At 32.9% G+C, this 16,495-nt stretch overlaps 2 pseudogenes; one reads left to right on the forward strand and one right to left on the reverse strand.

Annotated features, from left to right (window-relative positions):
• Nucleotides 1-6,234: 6,234 nt before the first annotated feature.
• LOC134247278 (protein IMPACT homolog) lies at nucleotides 6,235-8,313 on the forward strand (annotated as a pseudogene).
• Nucleotides 8,314-14,260: 5,947 nt separating this feature from the next.
• Nucleotides 14,261-16,269, reverse strand: LOC134247279 (uncharacterized; annotated as a pseudogene).
• Nucleotides 16,270-16,495: the final 226 nt, after the last annotated feature.

Raw genomic sequence — 16,495 nt, forward strand, 5'->3', positions numbered from 1 at the left:
CATTTTTCTGGGACAACCCTCGTACTGTGCCTATTATGACGTCACGTTGTGTTAATTGTGTAATACATCGAACGTATATTGATTTACAATTTACTGGGTATAGGTAATTACCCTCCTTCACATGACAGGCTTCGACCAATCATAAGCCAGGATTTTGCAAGGCAGAGAATTCAACGTGTGAGGGGATTTTAATGTAGAAATACAAGCAATAACCAGGAAACAACATAGAAATAACAATAAAGATTTGTGCGTGTTTATCTCTGATGTTTTAGAAGCCTTCGTTTTCCCTGTTCTCAATTTATATTGATTCAATGTCAGCAAATGCAATATATCATGGAGTCAAATGCTTAGTCCATTATTAATACACTGAATTGACAACGGATTTTTCCGTTATTTCCTGATCATGACAAGGAGCACACGACGGGAGGTATTTAAACCTTTAATTTTGTCAAAGGAGAGAAGCCATTCCCCTAAAATAAATTGACATATATGAAAATAAGAAGAAAAGAATAAGATATGTAGATAAAAAGAAAGCGTTTGTTACAAAAAAGCATATGATAAATTAATTTTCTAATCTAAGGGCAAAGGAGCAAATAAGACCAACGACAAGATATTTATTAGTATCTATGTTTGTAATTATACGAGACTTTGATTTAAAGACGTTAATCTTTGACCAATTTGTCGTACGTTTATTGTAATCGAATACTTGAAATAGACGTTAATGGTAACCTAACAACCAAGTTATATGATAAACGTGACGACTTTAACTTTTCTATCGTCAACTTCCCTTACTTATGCAGCAATATACCTTCATCACCTGCATACGGCGTGTATATATCTCAGTTGGTTCGATACGCAAGCGCATGCTCTACGTATGAACAATTTCTAAAACGAGGTAAATTATTGACGAACAAGTTGATGAAAGAAGAATATCAGCAGTCTCGTTTAAAGTTATCATTTCGTAAGTTCTATGGTCGCTACAATGACCTTGTCAGCAAATACAATTTACCATTGAGTTAAATGCTGACTGACGTTTTTCATACCAATTGTTAGTCCATTATTTATACACTGAATTGATAACGGATTTTTCCGTTATTGTACAATCATGACAATGAGCACACGGCAGGTGTGACCTGTCAGCAGGGGATGCTCACTCCTCCATGGCACCTGATCCCACTTCTGATGTTTCGGAGGTCCGTGTTTGCTCTGCTCCTATTTGTATTGTTTTATGGACTTTAAGATTGAATACTGTTCGTAATCTCCATATGCTTCTAGTAAATAGTTCGTTATCATTAAAATCCCTTCACTAAAAAAATGATTATTTTTGTTTTATTTTTTTTGGAGGGGGGGGGGGTTAATGTACACTCACATACTAGAATTTCCAAATAATGTATGAAGATCTGAATCTTAAAAATTAAAAAATACCTTGCAATTTACATTTTAGATATAGAATTTTATATATTAATGAAACATTTGCTTTGCCTCACCTTATTTTTTTTTTATATGTCTCTTAAAAAAATTATGATGGAAGAAGCTTACAAGACATTTACAAATATGAATAAGAATACCACATCCTCTATTGGAAACGCATTTAACAATTTAAAAAAAAGTTATTTTGACTATTTTATGTATGACGTCTTTATATTATTATTTTTCCAGAATTGAACATTATGATTTACAAAGATCAAAAGCATTTTCTATGTATCACTCTTGGACGAAACACTCTTTTTAAAGTGTATACAACTCTTGTCAGGCCCTTATCGAATATGCTTCAGTTGTCAGTAAGACACACAACCTCTTTCATAAAAGTAAAAAAAAAATATATATATATATATATGTTTACATCCTTCGTATTTTTAATACTGGAATATTATATATATATATATATATATATATATATATATATATATATATATATATATATATATATATATATATATATATATATATATATATATATATATATATATATATATAGGGATATATTTAAATATAATTCATATATATATATATATATATATATATATATATATATATATATATATATATATATATATATATATATATATATATATATATATATATATATATATATATATATATATATATATATATATATATATATATATATATATATATATATATATATACATAAACTAAGGCATTATAGTACACAGATCATGATATATATCGAAAAAATATAATTGATTCTCCTAATTGTTCAAAACTGCAATTTACCATTTCTTTCTTGCATGTAAAAAATACGGTATTAGCGGCCAAGAAATGAAATTTTCAACAATATTTAAAAATACAGTCATTTGACAATAACCAAAACCCAACTTTTATTAATCGGAAATTATTCCTTATCTACTGATGTAAATCAGATATTTCACCGTGTACAAAAGTTTATTCGTGATTCAGGTAGAATTTGATCTCCTTTCATTTTCTGTTTCTCTATGTCATTTAATTACATGTGTATATCTATGATTCTCAAAGTATAGTCTCAATTCGCTTTAATTAAAACATTGCTGTGATGCCATTCCTTTGTTCTTGTAGTCTATAATTTATCTGTGGCAGTCCGATATTAGTGAGCAGTCTGATATTAACCGTAATATCAGACTTTCTCATTGCTGATATCCTTCAAACTCACCCCATCCGATACTTATTAGCTGATACTATAACAAACTTATTAGTGTTATTAGCATGTCTGTAAAACTCATAAAGTTAGACTTTTAGACTGTGCGGTCTACTACGGTATATTATTACTTTCAACTAGCAAAGCCTAACAGTATCATATACAGTATACCTCGGTCCATTATTATCTCTTAAAAGAACCACTGTAAAGGATAGCAAATCAGCTCTAATATTTTTAATTTCAGGGGTCATCGCTTCGAAAACATAAAAATAATTTTTAATTCAAAATTAAATAAAGTTTACTTATTGGCTTGTAGTTTTGCACAATGTAAAAAAAAAAACACCTGAATATTTAAAAAAAAGTATCGTTGCGTCACACGACGAGTGAAGTTCGCGGGAATATTTCCCGAGATTTGGCAGACTTGAGACTGACGGACGGATTCCATGCAAAGATGATTTGGTAAGTTTTTGAATGCAATGCAATCTAAAGAAAGATGTTTAAGCAGATACGTAACCTTATGTGTAGTAAATTGTAGAATCTTTGGGTGTAAGATCTCGAAGATCCTGGTTCCTGCATGTTATCAAGTGTCTATTTGAGATCTTGTTCGAATTTCCTCAAGCACCAAAATTAATTTTTGAGGCAGAGCAAATAACTTGTAATTTATATGATCAGATACAAGAATTATATACAAGCATCACAGGCTCCAGAGGTGTAACCCCCCTTTCCCCAACACACACACATTTAGAAAAAAGAAACAATTGCTTTTTTAAATTAAAAAAAGGAGACTTCGCATGTCAGACACAGGTCACCATTAATTTGTTTAATGCAAGTTGATTATACTTTATGTGACTTTAAGAGACTGGCCATACACCAATAAGCATCAATGGATTGTTTAAGATTTACCATTGGTTAACACTATGCACCTGCATGGTAGGCCTGCTGGTAACATTTTTTTTTGGGGGGGGGGGTCTCTACATGCAAAAACAGACTTCTATGAAGATGACCACAAGTGTCTATATCTAGCTTAGATTTCTTTTTAAATTTATATAAATTGCTGTCTATTCAATCAATTGTAAATATAAAACAATGGCCCATTTTCTTCCTCCCCATTCATTCAAAAACTTACAAAAAATAAGAGATGGGGGGGGGGGCTTCTGATGCGGAGGTCCCTTGTTCAATTCCCGGTCCAGCCATACATTTTCTACTTTCCTGTTACAGATTTAGTGCCATTGACAACCCCTGGAATTGCATTAAATAACTAGTCTATATTGCATAACTGTATGTCCAGTTTTGATTTTTAATTCATTTTTTTGTAAAATTCTATGAATATTTATGCAAATATGCACTTTAACTGGAGCTCTATCATTTGAATTATTGTATTTTCCATATTTACTTTGAAATTTAAGTCGTTTTTTGCTCAGAAAAATTGCCATGTGGTTTAAGGAAAGATCTTTTATTAATTTTGAGATGAGAATTCCCTCTCTTTATCTGTGTTTTTAGGTCACCTAAACTCAGGTTATATTATGTATATCAAAAATTCCAGTATTATTAAGTATATCCCCGGTATTTTTAGAGAAATTTACACATATTCTGTGTGCAATATTGTATCCAAGACCGACAAATATAACTAGCATTTGGAAATTATAACCGTATTCATCATTTTGTTAAATTAAATCAAAATGACTTTTGAGAAGAAAATTGTAATATTTATCTTAAGATTTCTAGACCGATGAAAATTATACAGCTTCTTGATCAATGAAAATGATAAGATTGTTTTCTGAAATTTAATGATGAAGTACTAGGCTGAATGTTTAAAGTGAGACCTTTCATGTTTGACGGAAGGAATAATCAGAAACACTTTAAATCTACTCACCATAAATTTTTTAACTAATAAACTTCGAATTCCATAATAAGATTTTCACGCTGAGTGAACAAATTATCAAATTCATCATATGTCATTCTTTATGTTTATTCCTGCGACAGATGGATTGACATTGATTATTTTTTCATATTGAGAAGAAATTTTAATCTTGAAAGAAAATATTCTTTGAATTATCATAAAAAAAACTTTCTATGCATAAAAAGTATGTTTAACATGGACCAATATATTAATTTATCAAGAGTATTGGTCTATTAGACCATGCATTTCAAAGTCTCTTAGAATAGATTGTATATTCATGTGAAAATTACAATATTTGGAAAGGCAAAAACAGTCAATTTTAGGATTTGACAATTCCCTTTTTTTCTTTTATAAATGGCAACTTATTTCATTCCACAGTAAATTCAATAAAATCTTGACATTTTCAAAAGATTAAACGCTTGTTTAATTTTGAATGCAAAAATGCAATTAAGGATTAAAAAGTGATGAAATCCCCTTTGCTGCTTTATTAAATACTATAGTAAATTATGCAAAATTATTTTAAATTGAAACACTTGTTTAAATTTCCCAAACCTACGAAAAAAATATGGAGATAATTATCATTATTCAAACTCAAAGGTCCATTCAATACAAATGAGGAAGAGAACTAGAGCCGAGCTCGTTGCAAAGCAACGAGTAGGTCTTCCGTCCTGTTTGACCGGAAGTAACTTTCAATTGAAAAAATAGAGAGTAATGAAGTCGAAAAATGGTTTAATCCTCCAAATCTATGTTCATTTTTGCAAAATCAAGCCATTTTTGGCAACTTCCGGTTTGACCGGAAGTACCGTCAACGGACGGAAAATTAAGATTTAAGCTTCCAGTTACATATGATATCCAAAAACCTGTCAAGAACATAAAAAATATGCAATTTTTGACTACTTCCGCTTTGACCGGAAGTGACATCCCCGGACGTATTTTGACAACCTCATTAGATAAAGCTTGACATTTTGAACAACTTTGCTTATTTGACGTATTATAAATTCTCAATACTTTTTGAGATATTAAGCAAAAACTTTCAAGGGCACTAGATCCCTAATTTCAGGGGCCAGCCCCTTTTTAATGATATCAAATGAAAGCGCTTGTAATTATGCACAACTTTTATTCAACATGTCTTAACAAAATATTTTTAGTTTTCAAGATAAAAAGGAAAATATCTTTAAATTTTCGCTCTTTAAGGCGTTCTAATTTTTGACCCCTATATAGCGCCATTTTGAATGCAGAAATCAAGAAACAAAAACCGATGTGCACAACTTCAATCCTTCTGGTATCTAAAACAAGTAAAATTTCTGCTCCAGCTTTTGTGGTCTCTGAGCCTTTATCCGGAAACGAAAGCCTATGATTTTTCGTTTAAAGGGGAATAACTCAAAACCGGAAGTGACTTTTTGAAATTTTAGTCATTATTCTGATAGAGTTTATAAACGTCTATAACCTCTGAAAATTTGAGCGAAATTTGATAATTAAGTGAGATATGAGGCCTCAAAGTTTGTGTCTAGGAAGTAGAAGAAAAAAAAAAGAATAATAATCTTGACCAACAGAATCAGTAGAAGGTCTTCCGTTGGAAACGGAAGACCTTAATAAATTTTTATACGATCTCGAAAACAGCAGAGGTGGGATTTGGCCTGGGGGTCATAAAATTTGACTAGCTCACTTTTGATCTCAGTCTGTCTTTTCCGCTATATATATGCCTTTGGGTAAAGTGAGACTGAGATCAAAAGTAAGCTCGTCTAAGTTTTATGTCCAACAGGTGCCATGGAGGAAGAAGCATCCCTTTGTTGACCGGTCTTATCACCGTGAGACCCTACATATACTGTGTATTCATAATCAGGCATATGGATAATGGTCTTACGATTGGTTTGAAAAACGCCAGTTAGCATTTGTCTTAATGATATAACCCATAAGGCACATAACATCGAATACACTTTAAGTCAACGTCGATTATTTAATACGTTCATTCATCGTCCATGTTATATACAATTTGAAAATTGAACGATAGATAAAAATAAATGACGAACCGACCGCAAACAAACATAAACGTTTACTTCATTCAAGAGCTTATACAAGTAATAACTAACGGTCTACCATACACAGGAGTAAATATCAGATCAATGGCACACACGTTTAAATATCTAGTCGGCGGCGAACAAAGGTGATAACCAACTAATGGAAACTTTATTTTTAAATCGACCTCATGCACGCATGTATAAATATTAATTAGATGAGGAATGGTAAGAAGCAAAGATATACATGTAAAATAATATGAACGTAAATTCATGAAAGTTCGTAACTCATAGTACTTATAAATAAGAGGCCCATGGGCCACATCGCTCACATGAGCATTGATGCTAGGAAAAAGTAGAAATTGGTTTATTATTGAAAAGATTAAATCCAAAAGTAGTAAAAAAGATCACGTGACATCTCAGGTTATGGCGGCTTAGTTTTGAGCTCCGGAGATTTTGGTCAATTTAAGGCATTTCTAGAAGGATTTAATATTCGTATCTTGGTTAACTGTTTACTTTTGTGCTTTGAGGGGGCTATTTGTGATATTTGTGAAATTTCTGCATTAACAATGCCGTCAGACAGAAGAAAAACCGGGGCTACTTCTAAAAACAGTCTGAGGAGTGCTCACAGAAGAATGCAGGTAGTGAACCGTTAGAAGACCCAGCCGATAATCAGTCTATTGTTGCCACTATTGAGGACATTAAAACATCAGTGGAAACTATTAGAAATGATCTGTTGGAGGGTGAGCAGTGTGTACATGCAAAATTAAAATACGTTTCAGAACAAAGTGAGAGCAATTATGAAGATATATCTTTGCTGCGTCAAGAAAACGCTCAGTTGAGGAGAGAACTAGAATGTAATCCGAATGGACAGGAAAATGTCCGTTATTGAAGATGATGTAACAGATCTAAGATCAAGGTCTATGCGGGACAATATCCTTATTCATAATTATCCTTACGAACCCAACGAAAATCTAACCACATCGATGCCAGTTACTTTTAAAGAACTTCTGGGGGTGGATGTCAGTTTTGTAAGGATTCATAGGAATGGGGTGCGTCCACAATATAATTCTGACCGACCTGTATCCATTACCGCAAAGCTCACTGACCGTAGTAAAATCAATACAATTCTAAATGCCCAAAAGCTAAAGAAAATTGCTTAAACAACCATTGCCTTTCTTTATTACAACGCAGCAACCTGCATCAATTGTTTCCGCTCGAAACAAGGTGTTTGATACGGCAGAGTGTTTGCGCAGCCAAAACATCACTGTTAAGATTCAAAAGAATCAGGTCATCTTGCCCAACGGCTCCAGATATAAAGATGACGTACCATTTCTTACAAATGCAGATGCTTTATTGGTAACACCTGAAGAGACAGAACACCTAGACTCGGTTGAAATAAAAAACTCAGACCCAATCAAAAAGGACAGCTCGGAATTTATGGCTTTCGGTGCTCGAGTTAAAACCGTAGGTGGGGTGAAGAATATGTACAGCAAAGTTTTAATAGATCCCTACGCAGCAAGTGCAGATAACCGAATCTTGGTATACAGATTCTCTACAGAGGACTGTACCGTGCACGAAAATTATCATGACGATTCAGAACATGGAGCTGGGCGTAAGATGCTGCGCTACATGAAAGAAAACAACATTTACAATGCAGCTTTCGTTATCACAAGGTGGATGGGTGAGGCCATATTGGACCTCAGAGATTTTCGATCATGGAAAAACTATTAAATGAAGTCGCCAATTCTTTGGAAATGTGACTTTCGATGTCATACAGATATACACACATAAGTCAGGCAGTTTAAGACTGACGTATCCATAATAACAGGTGACCTTTTTGATTTTGTAAATATGTTCATTTTTCATATGTAGGCCTAAGTACGAATATCAATGCCGTTTTCTCTTCAAATTTAATATAATGAAAGTTTTCATTAAGAATATTATTTTTGTTTAACATATAAATGTGTAAAACCGGATTTAAAAATAGTTTTCAACTTGGTAAATATATTTGTACTTTTTCCGGATTTACATATTCGATATGATTTATATATAAAAATGTTTTTGCCATATCGACTAAATCTCTAACACGACGTGCACATCTATCACACTTTGTTGCATGTGTCTTTATTACTAAACCATTCTCTAATCTCCTCTTCTATCTACTCTTCTACCTTTAGCATGTTTAGAGCAACACTTTTTCTGATGGTGAGTAAATGTTTGTCAAAGTTTTTTGCACCAGTTCAGTTTTATATCTCATGTCTGGGTTTACAGTAGTTTCAGCGAATTGTCAGGGTCTGCATGATTTTAAAAAGAGAAAGGACGTGTTCCAATATTATAAGCAACTTCAATGCAATATTCTGTGTCTACAAGACACTTACTTTACAAGTGATATGGAGAATGATATTAGAAATGAATGGGGATCTGAGGCATATTTTAATTCATTTTCGTCAAAGTCAAGAGGTGTTGCTATTTTTTTAAATAATAATTTTGAGCATAAGGTTCATAATATAATAGCTGATGATGCGGGGAATCTTTTGGCTTTAGATTTAACAATTGAAAGTAAGCGTCTGAGTTTAATATCAATATATAGACCAAATGAGGACTCACCCTCATTTTATGAAAGACTGTCAGATATTATAAAGGATTTATCAAATCAAGATGTTATTTTGGTTGGAGATTTTAATCTAGTTTTAGACCCAGAAAAAGATTATTTTAATTATCTTCATATCAATAATCCAAAGGCAAGAAGCAAAGTTCTAGAAATCATCTCTGATTTTGATTTCAGTGATATTTTTAGAGAAATGCATCCTGATGAAACAAGATATACTTGGCTTAAACTTTTTCCTAGTAAACAAGCAAGATTAGATTTCTTTCTTATATCAAATTCTTATTTAAATAACGTTCAAGAAAGTAAAATTTTGAATAGTTATAAATCTGATCACTCACCGATATGCCTAAAGATTAAATTGAATGAGTTTACTCATTGAAAAGGTTTGTGGAAATTTAATAACTCACTTCTTAAAGATATTAAAGATACTGAAACAGTCAACAAAGTTATTCAGGAAACAAAGGAAAATTATGTATTACCTAACTATTCTAAAGAATGTATGAAAGGAATATCAGATGCAGAAATTCAGTTTACTACAGATGAACAGCTTTTTCTTGAAATACTATTGTAATATATCACTTGATTTGTAAACGTAATATTATGCAGTCGTCCAGTTCTCATTCTTGTTAAATCTATGTTCAACATGTGCCTGCCAGGAAAATTGTTCATTTATGATTTTATTGAAAATAATATGTCAACTTATCTAAATACGATTTTAGTAATAGCTATTATCATCATAATTTACCTGTTGTCGCTTCATGTAATATCGTAGGACTTATTATATCGGGGAATAGAGGGTGGATTTTACATTTCATGTTTTGGAAGTCATCATTATTTACTCGGATCGTCATTTTCGGTTTGGTGACCTATATGTATTTACTAGTAATGTATTATTCTATTCAAGTTATGAATATGAGATCGTATTCTACATTTTAGTTTGAGTTGTTTTGTGATTTGAAGCTACAAGGTGTTATTTATTGTGAGCAATAACTTTATAATCAGTCAGCTTTATCGGGACTACATTTGTGTATGCTAGATATTCATACGCTACATTGTTCAGCATATATTGTACAGTCTAGGGATGTTTTATAAACATTGAAGGAATTTATTAATTCGTCTAGTCAAGCTTATATTATGTGTTAAATTTCCACATGTTAATTTTACATAGTTTTACTTGTTACGATGTTGTACGGTAGCTTGTGTGGCAAAAGTAGTTCTGTGTGGGAACTTGTGTGGGAACTCAGCTTCCCGTACAAGCTGTTGATTGGTTAATAGTTCATACGGCATAATTTCATTGGATAATTCGAGTCATGTGACAGGGAATAGGAGGTTTTAAAACCAAGCGCGTACTACGCTACGACAGATTTCAGCTAGTTGTATGGCGGCTACATTTGAAAGTTAAAAAGAAAGAAAACCAAAACGGTGAGATACTTAGAATGTTATTTACGTATATTTAACCTAGTTAGAAATCTCCTACCACACTGGACGACGTAAACTTGTGTTTCTGAAGAATCAGCTGTTTTATATTGATATTTATATATTGTATTGTTATGATTATGAGATGCTGCACATGTATACAATAAATGCTGAGTATGACTGATCAATCATCTTGAGTATCATTCAACAAAGAATCTACACAGAGTGGTGCCTGGTTGTTTAAATTACATAAGAACAAATTTAATTACTGTTACATCCAGACAGAAGATGAATTATTTAGATGATAAACAATGGCCTATATATATGCTGAGGATTCATAAATACTAGCCACCCCTGGGGTAGCTTACACTATTAACGGAAATTAGAGGCAAGACAATTTCTTATTCTAGTTATGTAAAGAAAAAAAAGCAATGAGAAGGAAGGATCATACGTGGGACATTGCTGCAGAAAAACTTAGTGATACACAAAAGAATAGTCTTGAAGGGGAGATAACTTTAAATGAAGCATTACTAGTTTTTAAAAATATGTCAAATAATAAAAGTCCTGAAAGCGATGGCTTTACAACAGAATCTTTCAAAGTTTTCTGGAAACAGCTGGGCAATTTCATAGTAAGATCAATAGATTATGGTTACCAAAAAGGAGATCTTCTGTAACACAAAAACATGGAATTATCACTTGTATACCCAAAGAAAGAAAAAGTAAATTTTTCATAAAAAATTGGCGTCCCATATCATTATTAAACGTTGTATATAAAATAGGTTCTGGCTGTATAGCAAGTCGAATGAAAAAATATCTTGAATACAGTTATAAATTCAGACCAGACAGGTTTTTTACCCGGAAGATACATAGGAGAAAATACAAGATTAATTTATGATCTAATGCATTATACAGAAGAAAAAAATATCCTTGAAATGTTGTTAATGATTAATTTTCAAAAAGCATTTGACACTGTGTCATGGAATTTTATTGATAAAGCCTTGGAATTCTTTAATTTTGGTCCTTCTTTAAGAACATGGGATTCATTATTTCAATGTAATATTGTATCAGCAATCAATCAAGCAGGCCACCTATCTAATTTCTTTAAACTAGGTGGTTGTTGCCAGGGTGATCCAATTTCACCATATTTATTTTTACTATGTGCAGAAATTCTAGCTTTAAAAATAAAAATAATAAAAATATTAAAGGGATTAAAATTGATGGGGAGGAATACCTAATGTCTCAATATGCGAACGACAGTTATACTAGATGGAACAGAAAAATCCCTCATAAATTGCATTGAAGAAATAAATCAATCTTATAAATTATCAGGACTTAAAATAAATCTCTCGAAAACACAAATAGTCTGGATAGGAAGCAAAAAATATTCAAATGAAAAATTTCTTCATGAAATGGATTTTAAATGGACAACACAATTTAAAGTATTGGGTATTTATTTTGATGTTGACTTAAGTAGAGTTCCAAAACTCAACTATGACAAAAGATTGGTCAAAAGGTTTGGAGGATACTAAACTATGTAGCTTCTGTGAGACATGTGAGGAAACAATCTTTCATAACATGTGGGAATGCCAGAAGGTTCAGGAGCTTTTACATAGTTTTACCATTCTTTCTGAAGCTCATAATTTAGAGTTTCCAAAAGATAGTTGTAATTTCATATTTGGAAATCCAAAACCCAACAATACTGAATTAAACACAATATTTTTTTATTTATAGAACTAAATGCCGGAATGAGGTTTTGAGATTAAGCATTACGTGGAGATATTAAAACATTGCTATCTATGATGAAATATGGTGCAACAATAAGTAATCAAATTAATGAATTTAATTATAAATAGAAAGACTGGTTTTACTTATGTAAGACCCTGAAACCAGACACCAAGAGACCTTTTGCAATGCTTGGACATATACATATACCATTACCTTATTCCTTTGAACATGCTCTTCTGTTCTTCTTTCACCATTTCTCACTCCTCTTTCTTTCTCTCTTTCTCTTTCCCCCTCTCAATTGTCACTATTATATTTTTTTTGTATTTATTATCTATTTATGTATGTATTAATGATGCATTGATGTTAATAAGATGCATTTATGTTAATAAGATATTATAAACATGTATAATGTGACAATTGATATTAATTAAAAAAAAAATTCCAAAAGTAGTCAAATGACAAGTCATGGCTTTGCTATACTTGAGAAGATAATTTTTAAAGAATTTTCCTATGTATTTCTATCTGATTATCAATTTCCATCACAGTTTAATCTCTCTGGATTTTTTTTTGTTGTTGTATGAACTAAATGCTAGTAGCAATTAAAGAAAACTGACCACTCTTAGTTTAAGTTTCATTGCAAATGAAGTTATAAGCAGGCTGTTCATGCGTTCTTGATAACTGTAAAAAATGTTAAACAAATTAAACATTTAAATTATTTATTTTGCCGTGCACACATGTCATCTTAAATCTTAAATTAAAGCCCGGGCTTTTAAATAAAAGGGTTATAAACTTAAAACTACAAGGGTTTCAAATTCTGGAGAGAAAAAAATAAATCAGCTTAACTAAGGCATATTTGCTACTTTATTAATCAATGTTGTATTGTATCCCTCTAAATAATTTGTTCCTCCCATATCTCTTGTTAAACTCTGATGTTTAAAACACACCAACCTGGACACCGGAAACCTTTTTAAAAACAAATCTGAATCTGAGGACGCATGTTTATTGATTTAATTAAAAAAAACTTTCCTAAAATAGAAAGAACAGAATTTATAATTTTGAGGGGATGTGAGGGGTTAAAGCTTTAAGATAATTGATCTCATAGGATAAAAAAAAAGGAAGCATGTATGATTTTTTTGCGCTATTTGGCGGAATATTTATTAATATTTTGGTTTGGTCAAAGATGATGGCATAACCAATAGATATGTACGACACGAGTGATTAAAGGTCATTTGTCTGTAAAAAATTTTAATACAAAATTAAACAGCTAATGTAAAGAGTTAACACGAATTTTAAAGAGAAAAAGATTGTTGAAGGAGAGGTTATTTGTGTGTATATGTGTGTTTGTGGAAAGTTTCTTTCGAACATTTTACATCATTTTGAAGGCTTCTTACCTTTGACCTATATCTCCAAGAAAGCAAAACGGGGCGAAGTGATTAATACAGAATTGATAAGCTGGAATGTACTAATCTTTCGACCAATCTTTTGGGTCGCAAGTTCATCGTCAATATGACTGTATCAAGAAAACTGGTACTCGCAGAAAATACTCGCAAGAAATGCAGAAAAAGCAGAAAAGTAGGTATGTAGCTACCTATAGTATGATTAGCCCGAGCTACGAGGGTGCAATCAGAAGAATTGTGAACTAATGAAATAAAATTTATTCTATGCAATTGGTGCTTTATAAACTTATAAGGAACACCAATCAAGGAAAGTTGAATAACCGATGAAAATGTTAACTTGATGTTGTATCACGTACCTGTGTATTTTCCTTTACTGGGAGCAGTTCATTAAATCTTGATACATCAAGGAGGTGGAGCTTCCAAACAAACAATAACTTCCAATATCAGGCAGTTATTGTACAGAAAACTGTACAGTAGCTTCTTACCAAGTCTTAGGAAACCCCACCTTCTTTTGAAAAAAGGAAAACAATTTTAACAACATTTTTAGTACTTCTTGTAACATTAATCAGTAAACTGAACTTTTTTGCCCCAAAACTTTACATTTACATACTTTCTTTTAGCAAGTCTCAATTCTAAAAAATTGAAAGAAATATTACAGTTATGAAAGTGTTGTACATTTGTTATATCGGAATCAAAAACATGGGGTGTTTTCTTTAGATGGCCTTCACTTTCACTTCCCATGTCGGACTCCTCGCGCTTTCTTTTCTCTCGCGACTGTGGTACTCCGGGATCGAGTAATTCCGAAACCTTTCTGGAAATTTCGTCACAAGGTTTATTATCAATATTTACGGACTGCTTTCTCAGTTCGATGCCCTGTTCTCCTCTTTATTTCTTGCTCGTCCACCCTTGCCATATATAATTGAGAGGCACACGTGCGTTTTCCGGAATGGTTACTGTATTGTCCAGACAGTCCAGCTTTTGCGCAGATCGTTTTCACCATGGTCTTCATCTTGTTTACACCAACAACCTGGTTCCCGTATTTCGGCGGATGTCCTTGCAACGGACGTCGATAAAATGGTCCCTCGTTACAAAGGCCAGCCAAATAAGTCTTGTAAAAGTCGACGATGCAACGTTCACCTAAATTGAATGATTAATAGTAATAAATAAAATGAGGTGCATATGGGTTATGTTATTCATGAATATTTCCGAGTCGTTACGTATCAATATTGATGCACAAATAATTCTGAAATTAAAATTAGATTATATACTCAATGAAATCGTATCTTACCAGGTGAACTATAATGTCGAATCTGCTTGTTTGTCAGCTGCATTTGGGCCAACCCACCCTTTTAAGTCTTGCTAGCACGTCCAATGAATTCCACGTATTTTCCAGAGCTGTCCTCCCCAAGATCAAACTGACTACACTCAAGTTCGTGATGCTCGTCATGCCCCCTTAAACCAAAGAGTTTATAGTTATAGAAAAACATAGTATGTAAGACTTTCGGAACTCCCATCCTCAAATACACCTTCCTCCCACATGCTTTCCTCATCCTGTGGCATAATGTGCTCAGCTTGCTTAATCACCGTCCTAAACCTGCGCTTCAGAATGTCTTTCATTTTGCTGTCAAGAAATTTCCGGAATTCACTAAACCTTGGGTCATTATTGTCTAAAATATTTTTGTCGAAAACTTTTTTTTATTTCTGAGGTGGCGCAATATCCCACACGATACAAGGTACAGAAATCGGGGAGAGTATTCAAAGCAATCTTTTCTTCGAGTTTCCACAATAGAGCACCCCAAGGAGAAATTCAACTGTTCTGCCGTCATTAAATGTAAGTGGGTATTTCATCAACGGAATTATCATTACGTTTTTTCTCGCCATTCCTCGAAAACCTTGAGAGCCCAGGTGGTATTTTTCTTGGTGTTAATATTCTCATTCGACGCAATCAATTTTGAAATTTCATCATCTGTCACCGGTTTTCAGAACCGTTCAACGTTATCATCACCAGGTTCCGATTTTACTGGTCGAGGCTTTGCATCGGAAATATTACCTACTGGGTCCACTGTATCTAGGTTGAAAGACGTAAATTTGGTACCAATTTCACTGTCCATATTTTCGACACGATTTAAATTCAGCACTTCACATAGACCCTCGGATATGGCATTTTCTTCTTCAATTTCATTACATACTTGCAAGAGTTCGATATCTTCGTCAGTAACTCCACACATGTTAAAAAAGTCTTAATCTCCTAAATCGCACAGGTTAATAGTGGACAAATGCAAATACGCCTAATTAGGCCTAATACGTCCATCCTCCTCAACTTCATCTACGTTAATGACTAAATGCGCAGAATATCACGAAGAATTAGCGGGAAATGACTACGGAATGTCCCGAGAGTCTATAGAACCAATAATATGCCGGTTGCAGCGCGGGAAATGATTACGAAATCTATCGAATGCTGCCGATACTTTCGAGCCTGTATTACGAAAACCCCGATATTTTCGCGGGTTATTTTCCGAAATAAATTCCCACGCTGTTTCATGGAAAATTTTTGCCCTAATATTTCGAGCTTTCTGATTGGTTCATTGATACAGGTCAGTTAAATTACATTTTATCTCGTGAATCATGGATAATCAAGGGGGCGGAGACTCGTTTGCTTTGCAAACTCGTCACCGCCCCCTTGGTTATCCATGATACACTCGATAAAATGTACTTTAACTATAACTTGTGATATCTGGTTAAATCATCATTTTATACGGAAGGTACTGTGTGATCATCAGGCGCTGTCGCCGTTAC

This window comes from Saccostrea cucullata, unplaced genomic scaffold (assembly GCF_032062105.1).
Source record: "Saccostrea cucullata isolate Sc308-1 unplaced genomic scaffold, CSIRO_AGI_Scuc_v1 ctg4553, whole genome shotgun sequence".
NCBI lineage: Eukaryota > Metazoa > Mollusca > Bivalvia > Ostreida > Ostreidae > Saccostrea > Saccostrea cuccullata.